Here is a 26,872-nt window from a genome sequence, read left to right on the forward strand (position 1 = left end):
TAATATAATACTGTAGAAACAAAATTATGGAAACTACGACAAAGAATTGTGGAAAGCAGGCCGTGTAGAATGCATTATATTAAATATCTAATCCCTAACTATCTCTATATATTAGATATTTAATAAAAATATACATGTATTGAAGTTTTTCTCACTAAAAATAAGCAAATCATAACCGATCTCAGAGAGGCAAACCAGTTTCTGTCAGATCTTACACAGCGTGATTCTTGAGTGTGTTTATTTCAACAGACAACTAACGAGATATTTTCCAGGCTTGATATAGTCTATACTTGATTATGAGATGCTTGTAATAAATCAGACTTTTAATTCGAGAAATAACTATACCAAGCATAGCAAATTCAGGTGATGGGTAGAGACAGAGCGGAGCCCTTTCTAGAGTGGTGGTTGGTGGAGGAAATTTAACCTTCTTATTATATATGAAAGGACTGTATAGGATCTAGCTTCGAGAATCAACGTAGTTCCAGTTTAGTCTAAGCCCCCCAAAAAAGGTAAATTATACAAAATATTCAAACACATGAGAAAAATCGTAGGAACTTGCAGTATCTTGAGTCCTTGCCTAAAAGGACCGTCCCCTTTTAACAAGTAAATAACTACTAATATTAACTCATTACTGTGTTAAGCTAAATGAATCCACACACTAGCAAAAATCTGTTCTCCATATCAACTTGCTATAAATTTTCACTTTGGCCACCTCCTATGAAATCCCAAAGGTATTTTTTTTTACAATTTAACTTTTTTTTAATCTCGTATCATACCCACTTTCTTGGGTCCGTTTGAGTTTTCCAATATATCAGAACTGAAAATGCTGTGGTCAGCAAAATTTTATCACTTTGTGAAATTTAACACTGTCTATTAAAAGGATTTTATTAATATCTGAACTTTTATTTATCGTCAGCGAATTTGAAGAAGGCAATCTCGCTAAATAAAAAACTGAATTTTCTTGTAAAGTTAAAAAAAGTGTATTATTGGTTGATAGCAAGATTTATCCCTTTCAGTTTTGATGTTAAAATTTCAAATGTTTCTAGCATTCTCTTTTGTTTTTTAAGCATTTTTTGGATGAAAGCAAAGAGGGTTGCTTAAGCTTGAGGAAAACAAATTACGCTAAATAAGAGAAGTGCTTTGTATCTCTCAACCATCTAATAGTTATACTAAAAGTTTAAATTTTACTTTAAATACAATAATTTACATATCAGACTTGTTCTGTTTCACTGTATTCATACGAAGATTGACTACTTATCTAAAGGTATTCGCTCTAAAAAATGATGCTTTCAGCAAGATTGGAAACAGAAAAATTTTTGCAAAATGTTTTTGAAAGACAACAGATAAATAAAGTATTAGCAAATATTAACATGTTATTTTTGCAAAATTTTTATAAGCTTGTTAAATGTTGTCCAAAGTAATTGTCTAAGAAAGACTTTTTGTAAATGTTCGACTAACTGCCTATCGAACAATAAGCTCTACAAAAACGTCGTTTGATTCCACTTTCTAAACTTTAATGAAAGAAAGATTAAGATGGTTTGGTCACATCTTACTAATAATGGATGAAAGATAGCAAAGGATTGGGCTTTTTTGCCTTTCATTGAGGACGAAACGAAAAACAGGTCGTCCTCAAATATGATGGCGAAAAGCCTTGAGAAAGGATTTGAATGGAATTGGGACTTCATGGGAGGAGTGAAGACTGAAGCTTTGAAAAGATTGGAGTAGAGAAGAAGCGCACACAGCTGTATTGCCCTCCGGCACCTTGGTGCTGTAGTTAGATGAAGATGGTAGTAGTAGTAGTGGTATCGGTAGTAGTAGTTTTGGCAAGGCGCAAACTAAACTTTAGCGTAAACAATAGAAAGTTTATGGAAGAAGACGTATTTAGAACATTCAATGTTCGTTTTAAGTTTTAACTTCATCTCTACCTTCATGTAAAAAAGAATAGTTCTTTCAAATTAAGTTTCTGTCACTTTTTATGTGGTTAAAATAAGTATATTATAATTTATAAGTGTTTTTAGGAACGAAAGAACAACCGGCGAGGAGTGTGACCTTGGAACTTGGTTAATTTTATTTATTGCTTTGATGCCTTAAGCAGAAAATGTTGTGAGGTTTTTACCCTGTTTTGGCTAAAGTGTGCTCTGAGACAGAAAATAGCAATAAATGTTAGCATATCGGGGAATGATCTATTTTCCTTCTTAGAAAGGCACTACAATTGAAAGAATTCTATTTCAATTACCTTTGTTTCTGTCTTCTACAATCATTAGCTTAGTGTTGTCGTCACAGAAAAAAGTTCGCCCCCTGAAAGAGATTTGGGAGGAGGGTAAAAAATGACAAAAGGAATTTTAAATACAATATTCTCTAATTTTTTGAGGATTATGGGAATCTTCGGAGCAATGTTGCTCGTGAGGAATATTAGGAATCACACAATATTGATTCAGAGTTCATAGTGAATGTATCTGTCATAAACTGGATATTTTATTAACATTATCAAACCAGTAAGCTTTTTCAGTGAATTATAATCTCAGTGAAGCTATTGGAGTTCGCAATATTTGTCAAAGGATTATAGTTCCTGACCTATAATCTATAACCTATGACCTATAACCTAGCTTCTGGACATTTATTTATATTTTGTAAAAGTGGTATGAATTTGAAATTTTTTCACTGATAATATTGGAGGTTAGCCATCAAGCAATGTGATTTTAAATAAATAGGACATCTGATATTTAGAGGTATTTACGCTACAATTGAGATGGAGAAAGAAAAGTAATCAGAGGGGGGGGGGTGGAGAGTTGTTAGCAAGAGCTGTGGTACCCGCTGGGCTCGCCCCTTAAATTGCGGGGACAAGGTAGACAGCCTTCAACGCTTCACTTACTTTTCTCGCAAGGTAAACACCAGAAAAATATTGAATGTATAGTTCAACCCTTAAATATCAGCCTAGAATTCCATATTATTAATTATCAAAGAAATTGGTGAATGTGTTTTGGACTTAATCCAGATTAATGAAATGAAAACTGTGCTGGTATTGAATACAGTTTTAAACTTTGTATCTAGATGCATGACAAAGGGTATTAAGACTGATATGTTTGTTAACAAAGGAATAGAGTGTTTTGAGCATGCCAGTATTATGGAAGCCAAAAAACTGATGTGGACTTACTATGAAGTTGAACTCGGATATGAAGAACGATTACGCGAATGCAAAAAAGACTGTGATAACTTGACGGATATCGCAAAAGCCATATGGCGCTGTGCTAAGGACGGTAAAGAGCTTCCGACTTTCGTTATTCTCGAACCGGAGTCTGTTCCCACTTGTGGTGACGAAATTGCAGTCTGTATTACTACCAAAGGGAACGAAATGACGAGAAAAATGGACAGTGAGCTGCAACATCGGAAAATTTTCCGATGAAACACCGGTTATGGGGTCGGTTTTTGGATGATGTTATTTCTATGAGGGAGCACGGAGGAGAGTCACTTAACTCCTTCTTAACTCATCTAAACACTTTGGACTCTAACCTTCAGTTCACTTTAGAACTAGAACATAACCACAAACTTCCTTTCCTAGATGTTTTAATTTTCAGTAAGTCTCCTGGCCTTGAATTTTCTATTTATAGAAAGCCTACACATAACGATAGGTATCTGCATTTTTCCTCCAACCACTCTCCCTGCATAAAAAGAGGAGTTGTTATTTCTTTGGTTGACCGAGTAATAAGAATATGCTCAGAACCTCACATAGACTCAGAATTGAACTATATTAAGTACATTTTATTTTGCAATGGATACCCTATAAAATTACTTGAGACCATTATAGACAGAAGACAAAAAAAAGGCAGAGGGGAGTGCATCAGGTCCACAAGCTCAAACAGATACCGTCCCATTGGTGGATGATAAGAAACTTTTCACTGTTCTACCCTACATTCCAAAATTGAGTGACAAACTGAAAAGAATCCTTAAAAAACATAAACTTAGCGTCGCCTTTAAAAATTCAAATATTACACAGAACTTTTTTAACAACGGCAAAGACAAAAACCAGCCCCATTCTGGGTAGTGGTGTTTATAGAATTCCTTGTTCTTGTGGCTGTTTTTATGTTGGTAGAACCCAACAGCAATTGGGGGAGAGGTTATCTGAGCACAAGTCCTCAATCGACAAGGCAATGAGGTTACGTCAAAAAGGCCTGAGGTTTTTGATTCCGCCGTGGCGCAACATGTGTACGAGAGTCCATACCATTTCATTTTGTTTGACGAGGCCTCCATCGTTGCCTCCATCGTTGCCCCCGTTAAAGGTCTCACGCAAGTTTTCAGGGAGGCAGTTGAAATAAAAAGCACATTCACCAAAAGGTAGCTCTCAATAGGGATACTGGGGAAATTTTTCTAAGTCCCATTTATGACAAAATTATTAATTCTGATCGTTTTTACATACATCCACAAAGTTAGATTGTGCAATCGAACAGAGTCTCCGATAACAATCAAACTGGAAAGCGATCAGCCTTTAAAAGTGCTTTACGCAAAATGAAATTCTGAAATACCATTTAAACTTGTTTTTTATTCAGTTACCCTTTCACCGTTACTAGGAAAGGGTCGTCCAATTTTAGTTTAGTCTTTTTATTTTAGGGTTTGGTTTTTATATATTTTTATCAGTTTTATTCTGCCCTGAGGACGGTCAAGCTGAGGTCTTGACAGAAATATTGGCATAATTATTCAAATTTTTCATTGGTTGGTAAATGTCCTCGTTTTTTTCCTTTTTTTGCAATTTTTTGTTTTAACAGTTTTCCCGCAAGTTAGATACTCTGAACAATGGTTTGAAAATTATTGCTGATTCCAAGAATCAGCCTACAGCCTCCTCGTCAGTATCTAAAACGCCAAATGTGGAAAAACAGCTATTCTCGGTTGTCGTTAAGAATATGCCTCCTGAGTTAGACGATCCAGGAAAGCGTAAGGACTTTATAACAAGCTTGGCACCGGGTGATACAACATTAGCGGATGCAGTGCTCAGGCGGAGAAATAACGAATGAAAACTGTCAGTCTCTTCAAAGCAGGCCACCGAAAAAGTCTCGGCTGCCCTCAAAATTAGCCATAAAATTGACAATCGACTTCTTAATTCCCAGTTCATCGTCATAGTGAAACGTCTCCCCTGCAACGTGACGGAGGACCTTCTGAAAAATCTGTCAAAAGACTATGAAAAAGCAATCCAGTGTGGTAAATCGCAAGCGTTTAAAATGTATTACCCCTCGAAAAGTGGTTTGTCCGCTGCCTTAACGAACCTGATTAAAATTGGTTTCGAACTATTCTGTCTAGAAGAATTCCGCTTTTTGCCTCGAAGGTGTTATCGGTGTCATCATGTGGGGCACATAGAGGCGGACTGTAAGGAAGCTGAAACTTGTAGTCGCTGTGGAGAAACTGGCCACACAAGCTCCCCTGAGAACCCTTGTCAAAATCCCACTAGGTGCCTGAATTGCAATTCGACTTGGCAAACATGTTATTGCTATACCTGTCCTTATAAAAAAAAAACTTGCTCCCAAAGATGGATCACGCTCCCAAAATATGTATTATTATGTCTTGGAATATAAATGGGAAAGCACTTGAGAAAACAGTTCTGCTTGATACTATGAGGCTAACAAATGAAGTAGTTTGTTTACAAGAGCACCTGCTTTCCGAAGACAATACTAACCTGCTCAAGTTCTCAAGTTCACTCCAGTGTTTTATTCGGCCAGCTGAACGTGTGAAATCCAGAGGTCGGCCATCTGGTGGTTTAGGCACTTTGGTGAGAAAGTCTCTTTAGGTTGAACTTATAGCATCAAGTAAACACTTCCTCGCTGTTAAAGTTCGCGATACTGTGATAATAAACGTCTATCTTCCTACTAATTATAGATCTAGCCTCTCGGACAGCAAGTTCACGGCTGCATGTACTCAGTTAAGCCGTTTCGTGAAGGCTCAAATTCCTGGGAATACAAGAGTTCTATTTATAGGGGACTTCAACTGTGACCTACTTAATACCGAATCTGAAGGGACTCAAATCTTTATAGGTTCCCTTCCTGATCAGTTAAATGTCATTGATAAGAACAAAGCTTACACATTTATCAGTGTTGCCAACAACGTCTCAAATCTTGACCATGTGTTAACGAACTTCCCGGTGAATGACGAAGTAAAAGTTGCAGTTGATGGTTCATACTCTGACCATTTGCCTTTGTCATTGTCAATAACACTGGACTGTCCAAAGTTGTCGGGTCCGTGCAAATCCCAATGGAGAGTATACAGTGACTGGAAACAAGTGTCGAATGATCTTTTTGCGGCTACTTCTGGGGATATCCTGAGTAAAATAAAAGTTCCCTTCCATCTGCTGCAGAGAAATACAAACTCGTATTGCAGTGAAAGTGAAATACGTCTGCAGATAAACATGTACTGTGCACAAATTTCGCATGCTCTGAGTATCGCGGAGAGTGTAGCAGTTCCTGTGAAGTGTATCCGTAATAGATCACAGGTGAAAGGGTGGTCTAGAAATCCGGAGCTAGCGGCGGCTTGTGCGTCGGCGAAGCTATGGCTGAAAGTTTGGTATGATAGCGGGAAACCACGAAATTGAATAGTGAAAGAGATTTGAATCCATACTAAACGAAAGTTCAATAAAGCGTTAGATACCCACCGTCCAACCCTCAAAGAAAATTTTTGCAAAAGCTCAGTAAGAATCCGAGCCTTATTTGGTCGCTTCGGTCTAAGCCTGAGGAAGCTAAGCCTACGTATAATATTTCTGCTAATCAGTGGAGTGCTTACTTTGAGTCCGAGTTCAAAGCGCCTGATCCTTTTCTGCAGTCTAATTACGAGATTGAGCTGGCTTCTATGCTTACCGACACCTTCGACGATTTCTCAGTGTCACCAGTCACAATTTGCCAGCCCGTTAAAAAACTGAAAAAGGTATACTCAAAAGGCTGCGATAGTATTTGTGCTCTACATATTTCTTTAGGAGGTAATGTTCTTTACCATCACATTGCCCTTCTGTTTCAGATGATTTTGACACAATGGATAGTACCCAGTTGCTTTAGTCTGGTTATGGTTATACCAATATTAAAGAAGGGGAAGCCAGCCGAACAGACTTCTTCGTATCGGCCAGTAACGATATCTTCAGTATTTTGTAAACTATTCGAGATTGTTTTGTTTGATGAGATTTATGATAAGTGTGAGATGCCTCCACACCAGTTTGGTTTTCGAAAAGGCCTCGGGTGCACCCATGTACTTTATCTTATTGCTAACATATTACTTGATGCTCATCTCTCGCGAGAAACTTTGATCTTGGGAGTATGCTGTCGGAGAGCTTGACTCTGGGATTCATGCCCAGATTTTGGTTGAGCTGTGTAAGCGAAGCGTGCGTTCTTCTATTGTAAGGTCACTACGTGATATGTATAGGAACCTCAAGCTTCGCGTTCGTTTGCAAGATGGTGAGCTTAATGGGGAGATATCTGTACATAAGGGAATTAAGCAAGGGGCTATAACGTCTCCTACTTTGTATAATAATAGTAATAATGATGCACAACAGGTTATCTCTCCGAGTTATATTTGCAAGCATATTGACTTGTCACTTCTGGGCTTTGCAGATGATCTTTTAAATCTGTCTCGGTTGATTTCCTCATTAGAAAATAATTTCTCGCGTCTTGAAAAAGTTATGCTGATATTGGTTTGCAGTTTAATGTAGAAAAGTCTGCTGTTTTGTTTTTTAATTGCCCTGAAGATAATGCTGCAGTCAGGCTTGGTGGAATTAACGTAACACCGTCTAGTCACATTACGTACCTTGGCCTCCCAATTGGTCGTAACCTTCGAGAGACCCAGTCTTTGCTTATTGAAAACCTTTCTAAAAAGTGCGCATTGCCTATGGAGGTGTTGTCACTAGCCGTCGCAACTCAAGCCGTAAATATTTGGCTCGTCTTTATAATGCAGTAGCTTTGCCTCATGTCTTGTACCTGTCTCCTTTTTGGAAGCTCCTGAGTGCACGAAACTAGAAAGACATAAGGTCGGTATTTTTCAAGTATGCCCGATATCTTCTTCAAGTGCCACATTTTGTTAGTAACCGCCATATTGTTGCGAAATATGGAATTGTTGAGCCTCTGAGTGCCATGGAGGAGGTAATTCAGAAGTACGTGTAAAAACTAGAGCTTCTGGATCACGAGTGGGCCCACCTTCTCAAATAGTTTTGTTATTATGTAGTTCTTTCTGTTTGTATTTGTTTTTCTTGCCAGTTTTAGCTTTTTCTTTCTTTTCTAGTTTGTGCTCTGTCTTTTTCTGCTGATTGTACGACAGGTTATTAATAAAATTCATTCATTCATTCAATAATCAAATTATTTTGATGTATGCATTGTGTTCAAACTTTAGTTTCTTAGAGTTTAGGCTACTCTTTACAAAAGTGCTGTTTACTTACTTGTTTATGCTGCTGTTAATTTCTTTTTTCATTTTTTTTAAGGGAATAAACCACGCTGAAGGCAACTGCCTTAACAAAATGGTTAAAGCCTTAAAAAGATTCAAAAAGATTGCGTCGGAAAAGTAGACATAATATGCAAAAAATGTCTTACATCAGCGCATATGCTAGCTATTGGTTTTTCAGTAGCGCAAGTAGTGATAGTGTACGCAATATGAAAATTACATGGAAACCTACGCCCGAGGCACGAATATACAGTACAGTTTGAACGGTACATTGACTTACCAAGGACAGTCACCTATTACTACGAACGATACATGAGTTACCAGACGGGTTTCTGAGCTAGCACGCATTTTTCTGGCCCAAACATGGATTTATAATGAATCTTCGGATAACGATTTCACACCTTACCAAGGACAGGAACCTATTACTATGAGCGATACATGACTTACCAGACGGGTTGCAAAAAGCGACCGATCCCTTTATATTATAGACCTATAAAGTGATCAAACATGTTTTGAAACTATGGACGAGATTGTATAATGCAACCAGGCTGGTTTAGAGGATATACAAGAATCTGGGTGTAGTTAACAACTAATGTTCTTGAAAAGGGTAATTACTTGAAGCTTCAAAAGCCAAATTAAACTTCCGTTGGTTAAGAATGCGTCACGGGTAATTACAGAACTGTGAATGATGAAAAGTTGTATCATTTTGCTTAAAAGCTAACTCTAATTGGAAAAAAAGGTATATCATTTTCGAATTGGACTGTATGAACGATATTGATTGAATAATAGGGAAAAAAAGAGCTAGATAACATTTGCGAATTGGATAGTATGAAGGTGGTACAAAAAGGGTTAAACTGATTAGCAGTTAAGGTAACCCCTCGGGGTTGTTAACTCATAGCTTATTTATTAAAAAATTTGGAATACCATCAATCTATGAAAATGGTTAACAATGATAAAATGGTCTTGTGACTTGACCTAGCTTTGCTTCTTCAATGTGTTCTGTATAATTCACAAGTGGCGTTTGAACAGTGTTGTCAATTTAAAATAGAGCCTAACGTTAAAGTATATTAAAAAGTTGATACTAAGAGAGATGTAGATGTTAAGAAAGGAGTTTTAATAAAGAAATTCACAACAATCCATAGAAATCCTTACAAATCAAGTAGTGAGGTGTATATAAGTACGAACCGTCAAGGATCATGAGCACCAATGACCCTAACCACCAGGGACCTCAACACCCAAAGGTTCCCTATTCCCCAAACTACAAATGACCCCTCCCCAACGTTTTGGCCCCCCTCCCCCATTTTTTTTTAATTTTTTTTTAGTTTTTTAACTCTTTTTTTAATTTTTTTAACTTAATATATTTTTTCAGCTTTTTTTACATCTCTTAGAATGACATGAAATATACTTAAACATAAAAAAATTCACATTTAATATTTTCCAACTTCAAAATGGGAATGATATAGTTATGTGCGTCGCGACTTGTACTATTAGAAAAATATTGTTTGTAGTAGCAGTTTTTTTTAATTGGGCTAAATTTTTTTTGGACTTCGAAATTATTCAACTTTTTTTTTGTCACTTCTCTTAAAATGACATGAAATATGCTTATGGCTTTATAAATTGTACTCTATGCTTGCTCAGAGACACGATGCGGCTTTCCCACCACCTCAACCCTTTTTTATTTTATTTTTGAAGTTTTATTTTTAACTTTTTATCATTTTTTTTAATATAATATATTTTTTCAACTTTTTTTACATCTCATAGAATAACATGTAACATACGTAAAACATACAAAAAAACAATAGCTACAATATCAAGAGAGAAAATGGTGAACTATTTTATGGAACAGATTGAAAATGTCCAAAGTTGATCATTGATATTAATAATATATCATAATATATTTTGTAGTAGTATTCTACATGGTGTTAGCTCATTAAAAATATATTATGCAGTACAGTGTTATCTGCTCATTATTTTTAGAGTATACTAGCATATCAAACGTTTAGAATGTGTATTAAAACATCGGAGATGTAAGAAAAGGAATTTGCATACATCTATTGTCATACACATGGGATAACATTTACAAAATCTAAGTATCAGATTGAATAAATATCTTCTATCAACATCTTTGTCAGATACATCGGATAAAATTGACTAAATCTAAGTTTCAGATTGAATAAATTATATATGGACATCCTTTGTCGGATATGTCGGATAATATTGGCAAAGTCTGTGTATTAGAGTGGATAAATTCTTTATCAACTTCCCTTTGTCTGATACATGAGATAACATTCACAAAATCTGTGTATTAGAATGAATAAACTCCTTATTGTCATTCCTTGTCGGTTACCTCGGATAAAATTGAGAAAATCTAAGAATCAGGGTGAATAAATTCTTTGTCAATGTTTTTTTGACAGATACGTTTGATAACACTGACCATATCTAAGTATCATAGTGAATAAATTCTATATCAACTTCTTTGTCTGATACATCAGATAAAATTCACAAAATCTAAGTATCAGAGTGAATAAATTCATTATCAACATGCTTTGTCAGATATGCTTGATAAAATTGAGAAAATCTAAGTATCGGAGTGAATAAATTCTTTATCAATGTCTTTTAAAATGTACATTTGATAACACTGACATAATTCAAGTATCGAATTGAACAAATTCTTTATTAATATTCTTTATCGATATCATTTGTTAGATACGTCCAATAGCATTGACAAAGTCTATGTATGAGAATAAATAAATTCTTTATCATCATCCGTTGTTGGATATGTCATTATGGAAAAATTGTAAGTAAGTAAGTAATAAACTCTTTCTTGAATTCACTTCTTGAAAACACAATACAGAAATTTGATTCAGGAAATTATGACAAAAAACTGAACAAATTCTTTGTTAACATTCTTTATCGATTGAGTTCGCTTCCATCAACATCCTTTGTCAGATACATCGAATAAAATTGACAAAATCTAAATATCAGAGTGAATAAATACTTTATCAAGTATTCAAGTATCTTTATCAGAGTGAATAAATGCTTTATCAGCATCCTTTGTCGGATATGTTGTATAAAATTAACAAAATCTAATTGTCAGAGTGAATAATTTTTATATCAACATCTTTTGTCAGATACATCAATAATAATTGACAAAATCTAAGTATCAGTGTGAATAAATGCTTTATCAGCATCCTTTGTCGGATATTTCGGATAAAATCTAAGTATCAGAGTGATTAAATTCTATATCAACACCCATTTCTCGGATACATGGGATAAAATTGACAAAATCTAAGTATCATAGTGAATAATTTTTTTCTATCAATATCTTTTATCACTTACAACGAATATAATTGACAAAATCTAAAGCTTCAGAGTGAATAAATGCTTTATCAGCATCCTTTGTCGGATATGTTGGATAAAATTGACAAAATCTAAGTGTTAGAGTGAAATAATTTTTTTATCAACATCCTCTGTCAGATACATCGGATAAAATTGACAAAATCTAAGTATCAGATTGAATAAATGCTTTATCAACATCATTTGTCGAATATGTCGGATAAAATTATAAATTGAATGGATTCGTTTGCAAGCAAACGAATCTGTTTAATTTATAATTCAAACATTGGGTGATGAACTTGTGTGATCTAATTAGTGGTTATGGGCAGGGGGTTAGCTGATCTTTATTGTTTTGGTTTAAGTATAAATATATTTTCATTTTTTGATAGTTTTTCATTTATATATTGTTGAGAAGGCGTGTTTCAATCAATATAAACATTCGATTTTGTTTATACGCCAGTGAATGGAAGTGTTTATTTAATATGTGAGTTTTGTTTTCCTATTTATTTATATTTTTCTTCTGTTTGTTTAGTATATTTTTATGTTGATGTAAGTTAAGGTTTTTAAAAATAACATTTTTTGTTTAATTTTTTTCCGTTGAGAAAGGCTCCCGGACGGGAAGCCGAAATATTCGGAATATTTTTGTTTAATTAAGTGTTTTATTTGTATTCACTGCTTTATAAAAATTAAAACCTGTTTTTCTTGTTTAAATTTGTTGTAAATGGAAAAGCAGTGTGGTCTAAGAAATTATTTAGGATGTTGATAATGAATTTTTTCACTCTGGTATTTAGATTATGTCAATTTTATCCCATGTATCCGAGAAAGGGATGTTGATAAAGCATTTATTCAATCTGATACTTAGCTTTTGTCAATTTTATCCGACATACCCGACATAGGATGTTGATAATGAATTGATTCACTCTGATACTTAGATTTTGTCAATTTTTTCCGAGATATTCGACAAATGATGCTGATAAAGCATTTATTCCATCTGGTACTAAGATTTTGTCAGTGTTATCCGACGTATCTGACTGAGGATGTTGATAAAAAAATTATTTACTCTAACACTTAGATTTTGTCAATTTTATCCGAAAGATCTGACAAAGGATGCTGATAAAGCATTTATTTATTCTGATATTTAGATTTTGTCAATTATATTCGTTTTAAGTGATAAAAGATGTTGATAGAAAAAAATTATTCACTCTGATACTTAGATTTTGTCAATTTTATCCAATGTACCCGAGAAAGGGATGTTGATGTAGAATTTAATCACTCTGATGCTTAGATTTTAACTGATATATCCGACAAAGGATGCCGACAAATCATTTATTCTCTCTGATACTTAGATTTTAACAATTGTATTTGATGTATCTGGCAAAAGATGTTGATAAGAAAATTTATTCACTCTTACACTTAGATTTTGTCAATTTTATTCAAGACATCCAACAAATGATGTTGAAGAAGCCTTTTACTCACTCTGATATTTAGATCTTGTAAATTGTATTTGATATATTTAACATAAGATGTTGATAAAGAAAAATTTATTCACTCTGACACTTAGCTTTTGTCAATTTTATCCTATGTATTCGAGAAATGGATGTTGATATAGAATTTAATCATTCTGATACCTCGACTTTGTCAATTTTATCCCATATAACCGACAAATGATGTTGATAATGCATTTAAAGGATGTTGATAAAGCATTTGTTCACTCTGATTTGGTCAATTTAATCCCATGTATCCGAGAAAGGGGTGTTGGTATGGAATTTTTTCACTCTGATACTTAGATTTTAATCACTCTGATACTTAGATTTTGTCAATTTTATCCGACATATCCGATACAGAATGTTGATAAAGCATTTATTCACTCTGATACTTAGATTTTGTCAATTTTATCCCATGTATCTGAGAAAGGGATGTTGATATCGAATTTAATCACTCTGTTACTTAGATTTTATCCGAGATATCCGACAAAGGATGCTGATAAAGCATTTTTTCACTCTAATACTTAGGTTTAGTCAATTATATTTGATGTATCTGACAAAAGATGCTGATAAAAAAAATTTATTCACTTTGACACTTATATTTTGTCAATTTTATCCGACATATCCGACAAAGGATGGTGTTAAACCATTTATTCACTCTGATATTTAGATTTTGTCAATTATATTCACTGTATCAGATAAAAGATGCTGATAAAAAAATTTATTCACTCTGATACTTAGCTTTTGTCAATTTTATCCCATGTATTCGAGAAATGGATGTTAATGTAGAATTTAATCAATCTGATACTTAGATTTTGTCAATTTTATCCAATGTATATGGCAAAGGACGTTGATAAACAATATTTACTCACTCTAACACTTAGAGTTTATCAATTTTATCCTATGTATCCGAGAAAAGGATGTTGATATAGAATTTAATCACTCTAATACTTATATTTTGTCAATTTTATCCGACAAAGGATGTTGATAAAGCTTTTATTCACTCTGGTACTCAGATTTTGTCAATTTTATCTGACATATCCGATAAAGGATGTGGTTAAAGCATTTATTCACTCCGATATCTAGATTTTGTCAATTGTATTCGATGTATCTGACAAAGGATGTTGATAAAAAAAAAACTATTCACTCTGACACTTAGATTTTGTTAATTTTATCCTATGTGTCTGGCAAAAGATGTTGATAAAAAAAATTTTTTCTATCTAACATTTAGACCTCTTCGATTTTTTCCTAAACATCAAAGAAAAGGATGTTGTTGTAGAATTTAATCTCTTTAACACTTAGATTTTGTGAATTGTATCCAACAAAGATTGTTGATAATGCTTTTATTAATTCTGATAGTTATATGTTGTCAATTTTATCCAATGTATCTGAAAAAGGATGCTGATAAAAAAAATTTATTCACTCTAACACTTAGATTTTGTCATTTTTATCCTATGTATTCGAGAAATGGATGTTGATATAGAATTTAATCAATCTGACACTTAGATTTTGTCAATTTTATCCAATGTATATGGCAAAGGACGTTGATAAACAATATTTACTCACTCTAACACTTAGAGTTTATCAATTTTATCCTATGTATCCGAGAAAAGGATGTTGATATAGAATTTAATCACTCTAATACTTATATTTTGTCAATTTTATCCGACAAAGGATGTTGATAAAGCTTTTATTCACTCTGGTACTCAGATTTTGTCAATTTTATCTGACATATCCGATAAAGGATGTGGTTAAAGCATTTATTCACTCCGATATCTAGATTTTGTCAATTGTATTCGATGTATCTGACAAAGGATGTTGATAAAAAAAACTATTCACTCTGACACTTAGATTTTGTTAATTTTATCCGATGTATCTGGCAAAAGATGTTGATAAGAGAAAATTTTATTCACTCTGACACTTAGATTTCGTCAATTTTTTCCTATGTATCCGAGAAAAGGATGTTGATATAGAATTTAATCGCTCTGATACTTAGATTTTGTCAATTTTATCCAACAAAGGATGTTGATAAAGCATTTATTCACTCTGGTACTTAGATTTCGTCAATTTTATCCGATGTATCTGACAAAGGATGTTGATAAAAAAAATTATTCACTCTGACACTTAGATTCTGTCAATTTTATCTGATGTATCTGACAAAAAATGTTTATAAAAAAAAATATTCACTCCAACACATAGATTTTGTCAATTTTATCCAAGGTATTCGACAAATTGATGTTTAAATATAATTTATGCACTCTGATACATAGATTTTTTGAAATTACTCTATTGTCTAAACAGGTCGTGAAATCGATTAATAAACAATGTTATTAAAGAGTTTGTTCAATTTTTTTTCATAATTTTCTGAGTTAAATTCCTGTATTCTGTATCCAAGAAGTGACTTCAAGAAAGAGTTTGTTACTTACTTACTTACACTTTTTTCATAATGACATATCCAACAACGGATGATGATGAAGAATTTATTCATTCCAATAAATAGATTTTATCAATGTTATCCGACGTATCTGACAAATGATATCGATAAAGAATTTTAATAAAGAATTTGTTCAATTCGATACTTAAGTTATGTCAGTGTTATCAAACGTATCTGTCAAAAGACGTTGATAAAGAATTTATTCACTCCGATACTTAGATTTTCTCAATTTTATGAAGCATATCTGACAAAGGATGCTGACAAAGCATTTATTCACTCTGGTACTTCGATTTTGTCAATTTTATCCGATGTATCTGACAAAGGATGTTGATAAAAAATATTTACTCTGACACTTAGATTCTTTCAATTTTATCCGATGTATCTGACAAAAGATATTGATAAAAAAATTTATTCACTCTAACACATAGATTTTGTCAATTTTATCCTATGTATCCGAGAAATAGATGTTGATATAGAATTTAATCACTCTGATACTTATATTTTATGAAATTGCTGTATTGTCTGTCCAGGAAGTGAATTCAATCGATAAAGAATGTTAATAAAGAATTTGTTCAATTTTTTTTCATAATTTCCTGAATTAAATTTCTGTATTCTGTATCCAAGAGGTGAATTCAAGAAAGAGTTTGTTACTTACTTACTTACTTACAATTTTTTCATAATGACACATCCAACAACGGATGATGATAAAGAATTTATTAATTCTAATACATAGATTTTGTCAATGCTATCCGACGTATCTGACCAATGGTATCGATAAAGAATTTTAATAAAGAATTTGTTCAATTCGATACTTAAATTATGTCAGTGTTATCAAACGTATCTGCCAAAGACAATGATAAAGAATTGATTCACTCTGATACTTAGATTTTATCAATTTTATGAAGTATATCTGACAAAGCATGCTGATAAAGAATTTACTCACTCTGATACTTAGATTTTGTGAATGCTATCTGATGTATCAGACAAAGAAGTTGATATAGAACTTATTCTCTGTGATACTTAGATATGGTCAGTGTTATCAAATGTATCTGTCTAAAAGACATTGACAAAGAATTTATTCACTCTGATACTTAGATTTTCTCAATTTTATCCGAGGTAACCGACAAAGAATGATAATAAGGAATTTATTCATTCTAATACACAGATTTTGTGAATGTTATCTCATGTATCAGACAAAGGGAAGTTGATAAAGAATTTATCCACTCTAATACATAGACTTTGACAATGTTATCCAACGTATCCGAGAAAGGATGTTGATAAAGAATTTATTCAATCTGAAACTTAGATTTAGTCAATTTTATCCGATGTATCTGACAAAGATGTTGATAGAAAAAATTTATTCACTCTGATACTTAGATTTTATCAATTTTATCCAATGTATCTGACAAAGATGTTGATAGAAAAAAATTATTCACTCTGATACTTAGATTTTGTCAATGTTATCCCATGTGTATGACAATAGATGTATGCAGTTTCCTTTTCTTACATCTCCGATGTTTTAATAGACATTCTAAACGTTAGATATGCTAGCATTCTTTAAAAATAATGAACAGATAACAATGTAATGCATAATATATTTTTAATGAAATAACACCATGTAGAATACTACTACAAAATATATTATGATACATTATTAATATCAATGATCGACTTTGGACATTTTGAATCTGTTCAATAAAATAGTTCACCATTTTCTCTCTTGATATTGTAGCTATTGTTTTTTTATGTTTTATGTATGTTACATGTTATTCTATGAGATGTAAAAAAAGTTGAAAAAATATATTATATTAAAAAAATTATAAAAATTTAAAAATAAAACTTCGTGTCTTCGAAGTCGCATCGTGTCTCTGGGCAAGCATAGAGTACAATTGTTAGAGCCATAAGCATATTTCATGTCATTTTAAGATAGGGAAAAAAAGAAATAAAAGTTGAATAATTTCGAAGTCCAAAAAAAAATTAGCCCAATAAAAAAAAAGTGCTACTACAAACAATATTTTTCTAATAGTAAAAGTCGCGACACATATATCTATATCATTCCCATTTTGAAGTTGGAAAATATTAAATCTGAATTTTTTATGTTTTAAGTATATTTCATGTCATTCTAAGAGATGTAAAAAAAAAGTTGAAAAATATATCATGTTAAAAGCAAAATAATAAAAAAAAGTTGAAAAAAACTTTAAAAAAAATAAAAAAATGGGGAGCGGGGCCAAAAAGTTGGGGGGAGGGGTCCTTTGGAGTTTGGAGAATAGGGGACCTTTTGGGGTTGAGGTCCCTGGTGGTTATTGTCATTGGTGCTTATGATCCTTGACGGTTCGTACTCATATAGGTCAATATCTACCAAATCATATTATTGAGTTAGGAATAAAGTGAATACACCATTCGATGCCTTTTCTTATGCTGATTACGAATATAATAAGCATTTCTATGGGAAATGAATTTCAGCCCCCCCCCCCTATATAGGCTATACCTAACCTACCCTAACCCTGAATTGGCATATATAGGGGGGGGGCTGAAATTCATTTCAGCCCCCCCCTATATATAAATGCTTATTATATTCGTAATCAGCATAAAAAAAGCATCGAATGGTGTATTCACTTTATTCCTAACTCAATAATATGATTTGGTAGATATTGACCCTCATATACACCTCACTACTTGATTTGTAAGGATTTCTATGGATTGTTCTGAATTTCGTTATTAAAATTCTTTTCTTGCCATCTACATCTCTCTTAGTATCAACTTTTTAGTATACTTTAACGTTAGACTCTATTTTAAATTGACAACACTGTTCAAACGCCACTTGTGTATTATACAGAACGCATTGAAGAAGCAAAGCTAGGTCAAGTCACACGACCATTTTATCATTGTCAACCATTTTCATAGATTGATGGTATTCCAAATTTATAATAAATAAGCTATGAGTTAACAACCCCGAGGGGTTACCTTAACTGCTAATCAGTTTAACCCTTTTTTACCACCTTCATACAATCTAATTCGTAAATGTTATCTAGCTCTTTTTTCCCTATTATTCAATTAATATCGTTCATACAGTCAAATTCGCAAATGCTATACCCTTTTCTGCAATTAGAGTTAGCTTTTAAGCAAAATGATACAACTTTTCATCATTCACAGTTCTGTAATTACCCGTGACGCATTCTTAACCAACGGAAGTTTAATTTGGCTTTTGAAGCTACAAGTAACTACCCTTTTCAGAAACATTAGTTGTTGACTACACCCAGATTCTTGTATATCCTCTAAGCCAGTCTGGTTGCATTATACAATCTCGTCCATAGTTTCAAAACATGTTTGATCACTTAATAGGTCTATAATATAAAGCGATCGGTCGCTTTTTGCAAACCGTCTGGTAACTCATGTATCGTTCATAGTAATAGGTCACTGTGCTTGGTCAGGTGTGTAGTCGTCAACCGACAATACTGGAAATATATTCTTGTATAATTCATTATACATCCATGTTCGGGCCAGAAAAATGCGTGCTAGCTCAGAAACCCGTCTGGTAACCCATGTATCGTTCTTAGTAATAGGTGACTGTCCTTGGTAAGTCAATGTACCGTTCAAACTGTACTGTATATTCGTGCCTCGGGCGTAGGTTTCCATATAAGTTTCATATTGCGTACACTATCACTACTAGCGCAGAAAATATCACAGGAAACGATAATGGAAAAATAAGACTTAAAAGAATGCAATAAATAAAGTGCAAGAACCTGGCCCTTGCCTTAACAAGCTAGTCTAAAATAAGGATAAGTTAAAATGGAATAAAATTTAAATAAATACAGATTATCACAATCACTACTTAGAAAACTCTACTGCTAACGAGTATGTATCGTCATTGTTACATCTAAGGTCCTAACTGACGTTTCCACGCTTTTGAGGTAGTTGATGAAAACCTTTTTCTAAGCTGTTCTCAAAGGGAGAATTACTATGATAATACAGATCAAGAGGGTCAAAGCACGATTAAACATGTATGCCTCCCTGTGAATGCAGATCACCAAACTGTTTTGAGGATCGTTTCTGAAGTTTCAAGTGTCAGAAACGATTTTTAGGCACAAAGTGACAATATATGAAGATCATTGACAACAGAATAGCAAAATGTTACTGCCAAATATTCAATGAAGCAAGATCTTTTGTAGACCTATGCGTGACAAGGGACAAAATGACTAACCAACAAAATTCACAGACAAGTATCATCACTTGCAGAAAGTAGACTAGGCAAATATAATATTTTAGTAATAAACTCTGCTTATAACAATAAAAGTTCGAAAACTATTTCGATACTAAACTTTATGATAAGGTAAAGTTTACTGAAATTAGATATGTTAAATAATTTTACAGTAAGTTTACTGTTTTATTGGCATTTTCACTGGGTACTCATGGTAGCTTAAACGAATAGCCAACATGAACTTATGGGTATATCAACTTTAAATTAGTGTAAAACCTTTAGCCCTAATTTAAAAAGAGTCCAAAAAATATTTGAGTTTTCACATGTATGTCAAAATATACAAATTTAGACGCCCCTCGTAATTTTTTCAAAATAAAAGGACGGTTGTAATTCCCACCGCTCACACCACAGTTGATAGAATTATCCAGTAAGTTTATCGCAGATCATTTCTGGTCTTCATTCTCGGTACGAACAAAAAGCTCCTCCCACTTCTTTCTGCAATAGCGGGTTAGTCCGTTTCCGTCAATCAATGAGAAATGGTAACAAAGTGTATTATTCGTAATAGCGGGTTTCCACTTGTTTCGTGTCCAAGATAAATCTGACTTGTCTACCTGTGAAAAGATCTAATGCCGCTTATGTTTCTATCTGCAAAAACGTTCTCTGGAGCACTCCCACCTTGGTCCGGGTTTTTATAATGGGTGAGGTAGGGTATGATCATACTGCTAATTCTATAAACTGTGGCTCACACTAAGAGAGGCATACGATCAATAGACATAGACTGGGGTCACATATTAATAATAGTAGTAATAAAGTTTACAGCTCCTAGAGTTAGGGAGACTCCAGGTAAGTGAAGAGAGAAAATAGCTAAATCTATTGAAGGTCCAGCATTGGCTTATATGTCATGAGATACGAGTAAAAAAAAACACACATTAATAATAATACAATTTGAAAAATATGTCGAAGCACATATACTTAAAATTAACAAACTTAAAGTTCAAGGATAATAGGAATTTCAAGAACAATAATCAGGTTTAATGTCTTTTCAGTCTATGTTTATGTTGCTGTATTTTTTCGCTTGTTTTGTGTATGTCACCATAGCCCAATTGGGCTTTTCGTGTGAATATATCTACCTATCTATCTATCTACAAACATACTGACGTTCATTCTATATTTCAAATCTGAAAGTAGTGCCCTAAACTTAACTGATAAACCGAATTAGTTGCCCTTAACATATATCTGTGAACGAAACTAACCCAGATTAATATGGATCCTGATTAACAATACAACAATTATCTGTAAGCAGGATGGACATCAAAATATGTAGACATTTATCTCCTCCAAAAGCGATTAACTAATACCAAGTCTTGATTAATAATCTCTTGGATTTGACGAGTGGGTAAAAATTCAGATTTAGGGGATGGATGAAGAGGTTAAAGCGCCAAAACTTTCCTTTTAAATTCCATCCAATGCAACAAAGCAACCAATATGAAAAGCAACCAATAATCCTTCTGCTCTGTGACGATAAATAAACCATGGCCTTCAGTTGATGTAAATAAACGCCTAATTTTAATATATATCACTAACGAAACAAGTTAAAACCTCTAAACATTCCTAAACATTACTTGGAACGGATATTAAATAAAGATCAACATTTTAAAACTTTCCTGGTTACGCCTGAACGAAATCGACCGAACATCTTTCTATTCTGAAACTCTGATATGCATTGATATAATTTGGTCTTTGGTTGATTCAGATTATTTACTCCTTTTGAATTACTCTCACTTGTATAATCTAGATATATTTCTCTTTTTATTTCAAGGAAATCTCTTCAAAGCGTAACAAATAAAACACGAATTTTAGCCAATTTCCCACGAGGTATCACATTTTAACATACCGTTATGACTACTTAAGCTGTTTAAGTGGGTGAGACAGATTTAAAGTATTTTCTTCTTCGAATAATAAATTACTCTCAAGTTTAAAAACAATTTACTAAAATCCATGAAAGTTTCAAGGTATACTAGAATTTGGCTTACTTTATCCAGTATTAAATAATAAAAAATATAATTTTTCATCTTAAAATAAGGAGAAACAATAAGACATAAAACTAACAGAAACTGTTTCGTAAATGAGGGGAGTTACCCTCTCCTCAATATCTCGCCTTTTAGGCTAAAATTTCTTAGTACTTTTATAAAAGCTTTTCATTCTAATTAAACCCTTGTGTTTCAGGAGTTGTTCATAATGAATTGGGATAAAAAGTCAAACTTCAGCATAAAGAGGGAGGTATCGAGGAGGGGGCATCGCTGAAGGGTGCATACGCTGAATCAGATGGTGAATTTTTCTAAGATTCCTTGAATTTTTGGGGGTATTTGCCCTTTTTTGCAAACCAGGTAAATGTTCTCAGGCTCGAAGCTATGCAACACTAAACTTAATGAATATTATACATTTGGAGTCAACATAAAGAGCCAATTCTTTGATGTGCCTAGTGTATTTATTTTAGAGTTTCGGTTGCTGTTGAGTTGATTCGCTCCTTCAGGGCTCCTTCATTCGGTCAATCAGGGCGAAAATATATTCGAACAAAAAATCTGCAATCGGTATACAGCAATGAAAAGGCTCGGTATACTGCTTTTTGTTTAAAAAATCTTCTTATTGTTCTAATTAAACGAAAATAGTGTTTCAGGAGATGTTCTCAAGGAATTTGGACAGAATAAAAACTTTTGCGGAAAAAGCGAGGTGCTGAGGAGGAGCAACCTCCTCATATAAGTAATAATTTCTGTTTGTTTTAAGTTTAAATGTTGCTCCTTACTTTCACTTGAAAAACTTTTTTATTTACTTAATTTTTTGTCTTTGTTTCTATTGTGCTGAGGACGCTTAGTTTACATACAGGCGAAATATAAGCGTTGTTTTAGTTTTTCATCTTTTTTATCTACTGTCCGCAGTCTCCTTTGTCGTTTTTTTTCATTGAGTTTTTTCTCTCTTTGTTATATTTTAGTCATGGCTGGCCAGGTCGGCTGAAGATCTTTCAATCACCACGCGTACAACTGAGTCGGAAAAGAGAAAGCAAGACATGCCAAGAATTTTTTGGCATATTCCCCCAGTGTAAAACTTCCCCTGAAAAATTCACCCGCTGGAAACTTCCCTCCCCATTTAAAATAATCCCCGTGGAAAATCCCACCGGCAAAAATCCCCCCCCACCCGAAAAATGTATGCATACTTCCCAGTAACAAATGCTTAAAGTAAACAATGGGCAAACTTTGTAACTTAAAGACCTTTTTCTAGGGACTGTGGGGGGTCATGATATCTTCAAAAGCATAGTTATTCAGCGTTTTAACTATGCTGAACAAAATGGCAATCTCAAAATTTCGATCGGACGATTTTAGGAAAAAAAGGGCGTGGGAGGGGGCCTAGTTGCCCTCTAATTTTCTGGTCACTTAAAAATGTCACTAGAACTTATAATTTCCATTAGGATGAGCCCTCTCCCAATATTCTAGGACCACTGGTTCGATAGGATTACCCCTCGGGGAAAAAAAACTAAAAACAAACAAACAAATAAACATGCATACGTGATCTTTCTCCTGGCAAAATATACAAAATTTTATATTTTACAGATCGGACCTTGAAACATCTACATTATGGTTCTCTGATACGCTAAATCTGATGGTGTGATTTTCATTATGATTCTATGACTTTTGGGGGGTGTTTCCCCCTTTTTTCGAAAATCAGGCCAATTTTCCCAGGCTCGTAACCTTTGATGGGTAAAATTAAACTTAATGAAGGTTATATATTTAAAATCAGGATAAATGGCAAATTCTTTTGATATATCTATTGTTATTAAAATTCCGTTTCAGAGTTTCGGTTACTATTGAGCCGGGTCACTCCTTACTTACAGTTCGTTGTCACGAACTGTTTGATAATTTTTAGTTCAAATATTTCGAAAGGCGATCAGTAAATTAAACGCATGTAATTGCCAACTAGCTTTATTTTTTGTATTATAGAATACTTTCGCAGTAAAACGGGGAGTCAGAAGTTGAGGAGTCAGAACGGACTCAGGAGGAGTCAGAACGGGGAGCCAGGAGTGCAGAAGTCTGGATAATTTATGTTGGTTTTTATTTTTGATACCATTTTCTTATTCATTTGAAAAATCGTTTGGTCTTGATTATATCTTTCTTAAGGGAGCATAACTGTATGTCTGTTTGGTGTTGAAAATACTTAGTTGTTGTAAAAAGGCCATACTTTCGGCGATATTCTTAGTTTTCTCGTTCTTGTAAAATACTGCCAAATCTCAATTTTTATTTTCAATAATGGGAATAAATGCTATTTCTAATCGAGCACAGTGTTTCCTGAAGAAAAGAAAATTTTAATCCTCCAAAGTGAGTTTTCCGTCTTCCTGAAAAAGTGGTATTTATGAATTATATTAATTTTGATATTTTGGTTTTAATATAATATTTTAACTTCTAAATGAAATACTTAATTTCAGTAAAAAATTGCCTTTCCCCTTCCCCCTAAGAAATATAGCAAATTGAATCTCGGTAAGTCCCTGAAATTTGTTAGAAAACCATAGTAATGTATTTCATTTATGCTATCCTACTGGTAGTAGGGGGGCAGGGACTATTAGGCAGGAGGAATAACTGGCCCAAAACCCCAGTTCGCCTCTCCCCAGCTGAAAATTAGCGTCTTTATTATTTTGTCAAAACTAAGATAGGCCTTCATAATTCAAACATCCATAGAAACAGATCAGGTTTCTTTAGTATCCCTTTGCCTTTATGGTATTATATGGCTTATTTTTTACTTTTCACTCGGCATTTTCACTTGATTAGGCAATATCGGCTCCAGCTCACACTCCCCCCCCCTCGGGGTTTTGACAAAATCATGCTCCTGAGTAGGGTGTCCACTAGATAATCAAATATAGATACCTACCGAAGAAGAATAATTAAGGGTAAATGTCTCTTACTTTTGTTTTGCCTGTTTCTATTTTGCCTATGGTGTCAACCTTTCACCTTGCCCAATTATTGTTGTCTTTTTGAAATACTTTTCCGACATTTTGAAATAACATTCGAAACAAGAGGGAATTATAACAATTTAGCTTGAAAATTTTACTCAAAAATTGCATTCAGTTTCTTTTTTATTCTCATCCTTGTGATAAGTTATGGTCTTTTTACCACAATTATAGTCAATCTTATTGACCAAAACGCAAGTAACTATGATTCAAATATGTTGAATTTCGGTGCGGTGTTTATGCTTGACTTCCTAGGATTCGGGACAAAAACTAGCTAATCAAGGCAACATTTTCTCAATAATTTCTTATGCATGTAGTTCTAAAACAACCTTGGGCTAAGTACAGTATAATTAAATTCATTATGTCCTTCAATGATCCCGGTATCTCAGACAATCCAGGAAGTCGTTCCACAAAAAAGTTTGGTAGACCCGAGTACGTATTACAGCCTGAATTCATACTAATACATTGTCAAAATGGCAACAAGGCGGTTTTGCTTTTTTTGAAGATCATAAAAACCTTTTAACAGCTCTAAATATTTCTATGTATTACAGTTACTCGAGAGTATGGGATAGAGAATCTTCAGACATGTGTGCCCATATCCCCTTAAATCTCCTAACTTTGAACAAGTTCTTCATCCAATTTTTAATAGTTTTTAAGTGTATACTATTGACACATTAGTCTTCTAAAGTTAAATTGATTGTTACGCATATACTGGTATCTAAAAAAAAAAAAAATCCCGAAAGATTCAGTAGCATTTTCTTTCATTTTATAACAAGAAGTTAGGATTTACTAAACATGGATTTTTTCTCAGTAAAGTACAAGTACAACTCAAGCCTCTTGGAAGTTTTGCGGTGGGTGGCAGCAGGACCTTAAGTATTTGTAATTTGAGTTTGTTTTGAGTTGAATATTTTGTTTTTATTATTTTTGTTTGTTTCAAGTTTCATTGTTTGTTTCATGTTTTGTTTGTTTCAATTCTTCGATCATAATATTTGATTTTAACGTAGGGTAATTTTTGTTCGCTTGGAATTTGTAATTGGCTATTTACTTTTTGTTGAAAAACTTTGTTTTCTAATTAAATTTCTGTTCTTGTTTTCATTAACATCGGTTTTGTATAAATTTATTGCAGTAATTTCGACTAATAATTCTATTAATGTTTATAGTCAACATTAATCAACACTGCAAACAGGGTAGTTGTGGTCAGGTTAGGCGTAATCCTAGCAGGAGTCACCTTCGCAGGAGTAGTCGAGGTAGGGATAGTATTGACTGGATTAGTTGCAGTAGAATCAGTTATATCGGGAGCAGTCGTACATGGAGTTTTGGTTGTCGAAGTTTTACTGTATGGTAAGTAGTGGTTGTAGGGACATGAACATTTTTTGTGGGAATAGCCTTTGTTGGAATGATATTGGTAGCAACAGTAGTAGTACGAATAGACGTGGTGTGAGTAGTTGTGGTAGAAATTTTTGGAGCAGAGACTAAAACAATATGAGTAGGCTTCACAGGGATAGTCGTGGTAAGAGTAGTCTTGGAATGAGCAACCAGATTAGGAGTGTTCGAAGTGGGGATATCATTGATACTAGTAGCAATAGCACTAGATGCTTTCTGTAAAGCTAAAATATCATTTTATTTGTTGGTCTTTTCAATATTAAATAAAAAAGCTCTTTCTACTGAAAGTAAGGGGCAACATTACAACTTAAATACGAACATAAATTTGTCCCTATATGAGAGGGGGCTGCCTCCACCTCAATACTCCTCTCTTCACGCTATAAGTTTTTATTACCTTTAACAAAGGCTCTAATTCTTTCAGGAGTCGTTCTCAAAGAAATGGGACAAAATGTCAGCACTTTAGCGTAAAAAAAGGATATTTAAGAGGGATAGCCCCCCTCATATAACGAACAACTTCTTTTCATTTCAAGCTTTAATGTTGCTCCTTACTTTCAGTAGAAGAAACTTGTTTTATATTTAATTTCTGATGGTTTTTCAATTAATCCCAGGAAATCCACCTGCCCCTCCAAGTCAAACTCCCTCCTCCC

General features: G+C 33.6%; 1 protein-coding gene across 1 annotated transcript in view; it reads left to right on the forward strand.

Moving 5' to 3' along the window:
• Positions 1-26,872, forward strand: part of LOC148948481 (uncharacterized) — a 168,301-nt gene that overhangs the window by 690 nt on the left and 140,739 nt on the right. The window lies entirely within an intron of this gene.

The sequence above is a fragment of the Artemia sp. Qi Xiang Cuo genome, chromosome 9 (assembly GCF_049724085.1).
Source record: "Artemia sp. Qi Xiang Cuo chromosome 9, ASM4972408v1, whole genome shotgun sequence".
NCBI lineage: Eukaryota > Metazoa > Arthropoda > Branchiopoda > Anostraca > Artemiidae > Artemia > Artemia sp. Qi Xiang Cuo.